This window comes from Fulmarus glacialis, unplaced genomic scaffold (genome assembly GCF_000690835.1).
Source record: "Fulmarus glacialis isolate BGI_N327 unplaced genomic scaffold, ASM69083v1 scaffold4386, whole genome shotgun sequence".
Lineage (NCBI taxonomy): Eukaryota > Metazoa > Chordata > Aves > Procellariiformes > Procellariidae > Fulmarus > Fulmarus glacialis.
In genome coordinates, this window is record NW_009216155.1 from 1 (window position 1) to 7,244 (window position 7,244).

Sequence of the window (7,244 nt, forward strand, 5' to 3'; positions counted from 1 at the left end):
GCGAGGCCGGGTATTGCCTCTCCGCAGGCTAACGAGCCGCGGGCCGGGCACGCCGCGGGTCTGCCTGCCCGCTGCGAGCGCCCTCGTCGGCCTCTCGGGTGCTGCTCGGTGCCTGCTCGGGAGTTTGAATGAGTCCTCCCTCCTCCCCTAGAAGGCGAAGTAACCGGGCTGTCTGCGTGCCACATGTTCTCCTCCCCTCTGCAGGCCTCTCCTGGGGAAGTGGAGCCTACAGGAACTACCATGGCTGGCAGGAGGGTCCTCTGCCTCTCTCTTTTAAGGATTTTCTGAGGCACTTCGGAGATTTTTATGAGTAATGAGTTTCAGGCTCATTTTGTTTGCAGCCACGACCAAACTATAAGTACTGTGTGTATATGATTGTACTTTGAGTCATTGAGGAGGCTTTGAAGGAGAGAGGCTTGGGAGGAAAAAAAAAATAGTTTACTGAAACTGCGGACAAAATATCTATTGTAGTGTTAAACATTGCCTTACAATTCAGTCACAATTAGAAAAGTATCTTCCATAATGATGATAAAGAAGTCACTTTTGCTAGTAGTTGCCTAATGTTTGACTAGTTAATTATATTTTAGTAATCATCTGAGACCTGTTTTGAGAGGAACATAAGACCATTTCTTTTGCATAAAGTCTATTTTCTAAAATGTCTCTTTTCTTCTGAGAGAATATTTTGTTTTTCATGTTTTTGTTCTATATTGCCTGCAGAAGAGGCTGTTCTTCGGACAGGGATAAATGTTTTTAGTTTTGTTTGGGTTTTTTTTTTTTTTTTTTGCTTTATCTTTTTTCCCCCATTTTATTTCGCTCTTCCCATTCATTAATGCATTGGGGTCCAGCATGACTCAAATTTTTAGGTGCTACCATGATAAAAATATGGAAATTACACACACATGATTTATGAAGCATTAGTTTATCTAAACTCGCAGAGCTTGATTTATCAGTTTTTAAAAATTATTTATAAAGATTTCGGAAAAAGTATAGTTTCCTGTATATGAAGTAGATCTGAAGTGGAACATGTAAAGGATACCAACATCCATAATTCTCTGAGAGCACCCTTTGAGACTGTATTTCTTACTAAGACTTCCCATTTTCCCAGTCCTCTTCTGTGAAACAGAAACATTTTTTTTTAAGTTAGCTAAGCAGTCATCAAGCTGTTATCAAAAGAAGATTTATTTTTTTCCCCCTTAGGATCTCAGAAAATCTGTGGATTATGAGGGAATTTGAGTGAAGAATATGTACTGCAATTTTACTCTGGTGCAGCATGATGTCTCCACTGCCAGTTCACTCCTCCATGCCATGTGTGCTTAGGAGCCATCTTGCATTTGGAAGCAAAGTCAGTGAGTGCCAGAGAGCAAATCTGGCCATCTTCTAATGGAGTGAGGTCTAGGTAGGAGGCTGGGATGAGGCAGGGAAGGGATCTAGAGCTAAAGTAGTAGAGAAAGAAGGAGAACATGAGAATAAAAGATGATAGAACAAACTTTTTTTTGTTGTTATGGTTGGCAAATACGGGTCAGCATTAAGAACTATCTCCTACTGTTGCATGGTCTTGCCTTATTCTCATCTTCAGTAACAGGGGTAGGAAGGGATTCCACTTCTGAAATTTAGTTTGGGGATCCTAATGGGTAAATGGCTTGGAGATTACACTAGACCCTTTAAAAGCTTTTTTCCCTTTCATACAATGCTAAAACTTGCCTTTTCTTAGCATTTTATAAGTTTTAAAATACAAATTCATGGTTTCAGACCTATGCTAATCCACTTTCTGGTTACAAATAGTAGAATCGAAATGGACACGTTTCTTTGCTGCTTCTGGGGGAGCAGTGAACACCAACAAAGGCACTTATTTGTGCATAGACCTGGGAGAAAACGTGTACTTTTTCACAGATCTTTAAAAAAAAAAAAAAAAAAAGTACTGTCTGCATAGATTAGATAGTAGAAAATCATGACTACCTCTTGGCAACAAAGCTCTTTGCTTGCTATTGACAAGAGTGTGGTTAGATATTTAAACATCTTTTTCATTGTAGGTGTCTCTTTCCTAGAAGAATAAAACAAAGGGCATGATCTAGTAGGAACCCATATTTCTGTTTAAATAGTTCAAGAGAATGTTACTACCTTCTCAGCTGAATGTTATGTTCTCCCGGCTGAGATGTTATAACCGGGTGTGTATTCCTTATATACTTCAGTACAAAAAGACTAAATTAATGTTAATAATTGCAAAAAATCATACTGAAAGAGATGTAAATGAACTATGCAGTGCGGTAGTGTTAGGATATGTACTGCATATTTAGTCAGGACCTATCTGAGGATGGTATTTTCTAATATCTCCCTAAGAGGTTAGCAGGCTCTTGCCTCATGTCCATGGAAGACAATGATTGATGTTGCCGGGTATCTCTTAATTTGATTTCTTTTTTAGGGGGAGAAAATACTATGTCAATAGTTCAAAGAAGACTTGTAGCATTATTCTAGAGAAGGAGGCCTGATGGAAAGTGGTGTCAATCACTTTTTGCCTGCAAAAATGTTGAAAGTCTCTTTTGTGGATGGCTTTTTCCCTCTAAGTACCATTAGAAGGGGCAGTCAGGTTGCAAACCTATAATATGTGATTTCTGATGATGAGTAGAAAGTCCTCCTGCATAAATTTCATAGACCTGTGTAGAACACAAATGTTTTCTTCTTTTCTTAGAGATGTGTTAAGTCCACGTGATTGCAAAGACAGCATCCTAAACCTGAAATGTGTTCAAGTGTAGTACCTTATTCCTAAATCTGCTGACAACAAAAATCCTGTGCCGCTGATTAGCAAAATGAAAAAAAAAATTAATTTCCTTAGTTGTCATTGCTGCTAATTCAGAGTTTTTTGATGGTGAAACACAGCGGAAAAGTTGGTGGTGTTTGGGGAAAATGCTGAGGAAGTGATGGAGATTGAGGGTTGGGCTGGTTGGATTTTTGTTGTTGACACCTTCAGTATCATCCTAACACAGCTGAAAGCTCTGACACAGGAATGGAACTAGGAACAAAATTTCATGTCTCCCATTTCATAATCATAAATTCATTTCCAGTTTAATCCATACTGGAATGAACATATAACATTTTTAGTCTATGGCTCCACTGTAACTTTAAGCTGATTCATGCTGCTGCCAAATCTTTTCTTGGAGGGGGGAAGAAAGGGTAGTTTTTATGCAGCTAGGTGGCCACCTGTATGAAAGCTAAACGCATGGATGTATGAGTCCTGCATTCTGGTATCAGCCCACATTTATATTGGCTTCAAGTGAGTGGAACCACAGCCTTGGTGAGCGTGTGATTATATGTTCAGTACTCACTTTGTGCATTTGCATTTTCTGGACTCAAAGTTTTGCTTAAAAATACATTTCTGAAGATTCCAGATGGCTACCTTTGCAATATAAATCAATGTAGTTTTGTCTTTCTGCATTTGTAGATGGCCTGAAACAAAATGCTAGGAACGTGAATTTATGCGCTTTATTGTTCACTTCATTTGGACTTTGAATGAAGACCAATGGAGAAGATAATTGTAAATTGATGCAAGGAAACAAATACAAAAGCAAGGTCAAGGAGAAATCAAAAATAGGGGAGAGCTGATGATGACAGAGAAAGAAGTGAAGGAATAGGACACAATATATATTTTTCCTACAGAATACATGCTCCAAATCGGTTCTGTCCTGTGCATGGACTGAACCAAATAGGTAGTCCCATGACCTGTTCAGCATAGTTAAAAATAAAGGGGGTTTTTTGCCCTCATAAAACTAGGAAATACTACTGTGTTGCTGCTTGCCATCATCTCTTGTGAGATGCATGACACGTTGATACTTCAGTTGGTGTGCATCTGTGAGTGCTTTCTAACCCGTTTCAGTCAAAAGGAGCTAGTTTATATTAAACAGTATTATTACCAGATCCTTGCTAGCACAGGTGATTTTGGAAAAAAATCCCCGAGATGTATTTTTAAGCACATCAACACATATAAATGATAATCTCTGGCAGAGACATGCTTGTGAACAGTTTGGGATGGTTATCTTTTTCCATTGGCACAGATCATTTTGAAGGAGAACAGGTGTCTGCAGCCTGGCCATGAATTGGCCAGCTTTATCCTGCAAATATTTGAACAAAATAATGAGGTTGATGGAGGTGTGAAGGGATGTGAACCCTGACAGACACAGCTGGTGATGCATGGGTTATGGATGCAGCTGTTCTGACAAGACTAAATATTTTTGGTGTATTTGTCAATAAACACAAATATGCTCTAAGCTGAACTGTGATTCCACTTTCAGAAATAAAACAAACAGGCCTCTTTTGTTAGATATGCTGAAGTGGTTTTTTGGTTTTGGTTGTTTGGTTGGTTTTTTTTGCATAGTTTCTACTTAGACTTAGTAAAAGGCTCCTCAAACAGAAGGTGGTTGAGAATGATGAATGGCTTGAACATTTCAGGATAGTACTTGGGTTGTTATATTGTCCTTTTTTACAGAGTTTTGGAAGGAAGAAGTGAGCTGACTTCTCAAAATTGCCCTTCTACATAGCACATTTTTGTGTGTATGTGTAGTGAGCACCTTTTGGGTTGACTTCAAAATCATACTCCCTTCACTAGTAAAGTTCCATCAAGTTCACAATGAAAAAATGCAAAGTATTGTGGGTTAAGAGTATCCACATTCTAATTGAAAATAAATTTGAAGAGATAAATACACAAGTCATGTAAGCCCTATTGTTATCAGACATATAGTGCTATTGACCTTTACTTGTAATTTTCTGACTTTATTCTAGGTATTTTCAAATTGTTTTTCTTTGTTGGTTCTGTATTTAACATTCATACCCCATGTCCTTGCTTTTAATACAAACAAGTTTTAAATGATTGGTATGTACAAGATTGTGTTTGGTATTAAATAATACATGAATAGAAATTAATAGTTTATGGATCATTTATAACTCAGTAGTTTTCCCTGTAACACTTCAGGAGAAGGTCTGTCTGAAGTAATAATTGTGCGAAGGATACTTAAATATATTGGAGAGGAAACGCTTACTTGACTTGTAGGTAGGTAGGATAAATGTCACTGATACTTTAGCCTGGTTTACTAGGCAACATCATCTCAAGAGTTAGGTATATTTACTTGGCCTGGTGTTTGTCCAGTCAGGGTGTTCATACTGACCAGTTGACATAACTGTCATTTAGAACCAAGCACAGCCAGTATTTAGGGTATATTATTGGAGGATTTAGGGAAAGTGCAGGGGACATTGGAGGTAACATTTAGAACACGGACTAAACTTACTTGTTCCACTGTTCATGAGACAATGTAGAGGTAGAAAAACATCAAAGTCAGCAAAAGTTGGTGAGAATAGGAATTCAGGTAGAACTCTTTATTCATCCTTCTCTCTCCCACCCTGTTGTCTACAAAACAGTGTCAAAAATTGACTGATGTAGGTATATTGACATTTATTTTACAATTTAGGTTTAGTCATTATCGATGTTTGAAAAAAAAATTGTGTCATATGTTAAGATAGTTTGCATTTATTTTGGCTAAAATACTGTATATAAATGTTAAGACATACCTCTACATTTCTCAACCAAATTGCCCGTAAAGCAGGAGTTAAATCCCTCCTCACTCAAGCACTACAGCTAAATGTTTAAAGTTTAGGTACAATCAATCGATCAGTTGTGGTACCACTGGTCCTTAAATGTCTCAGGTCAGTTAAAACAGTCAGTTCTACCACCAAACAGTATTTATTGTAGCATTTATTCTGAGAGGTTTCCTAGAAAAAAATATCCCCCAGTCCCTCCCTGCAGCTGTATAGTCTATTCTGCTGCTGACAGTATGAGCTGATGGCTGTCCTTTGGGCTGGTCTCAGTTCTGAAAGCAGTCTGTCCCTTCCCACCTGTCTCATCTCCCTTCCCTTGCCCATGCTGCCATCTTCCTTGCGCTGCCCCAGAGTTTGTGCAGCAGGATGGTGAGCTGGTCAGCCTTCTGCTAACCCCACAACATCAAAGTTCTCAGCCACAGGTGTTTTCTCTATTTGTTTCTGTGCCTGGCTACAAAATTTGTTGTACTAATAGAAGAGAAGTGGTAATTCAGGGAGAGGAGCAAGCAGACTAAGGCAAGCCTGCTGCTTTTGACGAGTCTCTGGCTTGTGTGGGTTAATATATTCGTTACACAGCTAAGAGGGAATCTAGTGAGATTCTGCATGTTTGCAGAGTCTTCTCATGCTAAAAATCACATGAATGATAAAATACTGAGTGGTGTTTAATTTAAACCAGTCCTGCATTGTTCTTGTGATTTTTTTTTTTTTTTACTGTGTAATCTTGGCAAAACATTAGGAGTGACAATGAGCACAAGTGGAGAGAATAATATAGACTAACATGATTACACTGCTGTCTTTTGATTTCTTGTAGCCTCTTGTTCGTAAGCTGAGAGTGACAGATGGTGACAATTTAATTTTTCGAGGCTGTTGTGTGGCAGAGCTATGAGTGAAGCTCTAGGAGAGATGTATGCAGTATGTCAGCTAGATTTGAGTAGTGTTTTCTGGCAATAAAAAATAATTAGAACTGAAATTTATAGATTATATTCCAGATTTTGGAAAAGATACTCCAGTCTTACAGATCCTATTGCCGTCATTGTTTTTTCCCTCTCTGAAGTAATTCAGAGAGGATGGGGCTTCAGAAAAGGAAAAGAATATCGTGATTGTACATAATGTTGGAAGACCAGAGATGCACATGGGATTAAGACATTGCTTGTTACACAAAAATAAAGGGATTTATATACTGAAAGAAAAGGGAAAAGTTGCATTAAAATTCTTGATAAAGAATAATAGAAACATTTAGGTTGGAAAAGACCCTTAAGATCATTGAGTCAAACTGTAAACCTAACACTACCAAGTCCACCACGAAACTATGTCCCTAAGCACCATGTCTACACATCTTTTAAATACCTCCAGGGATAGTGACTCAAAAGAGATAAGCAATGACGTAAAAGGAAAAGAAACAATGAAAAGCCCAAATCATTTAACTTAGCAGTAATTGTGGAAGAGCTACATCTTTGTATTTTTTTCATGTAGAATGGTTTGGATCCTAATTAGAGCAGCTCCTGATAACTGCAGTGACAGGAATCCAGGAAATATATTCCTAAGAAATTGAATGCTTTAGTCTTAACATGACAGTATGTTGGTGATTTGTCAAGTTGTAATCATCATAAGTTATTTTCCACTCTTTGACCATTCTCTTTATTTGTGGCAAAAGTTCTGATATT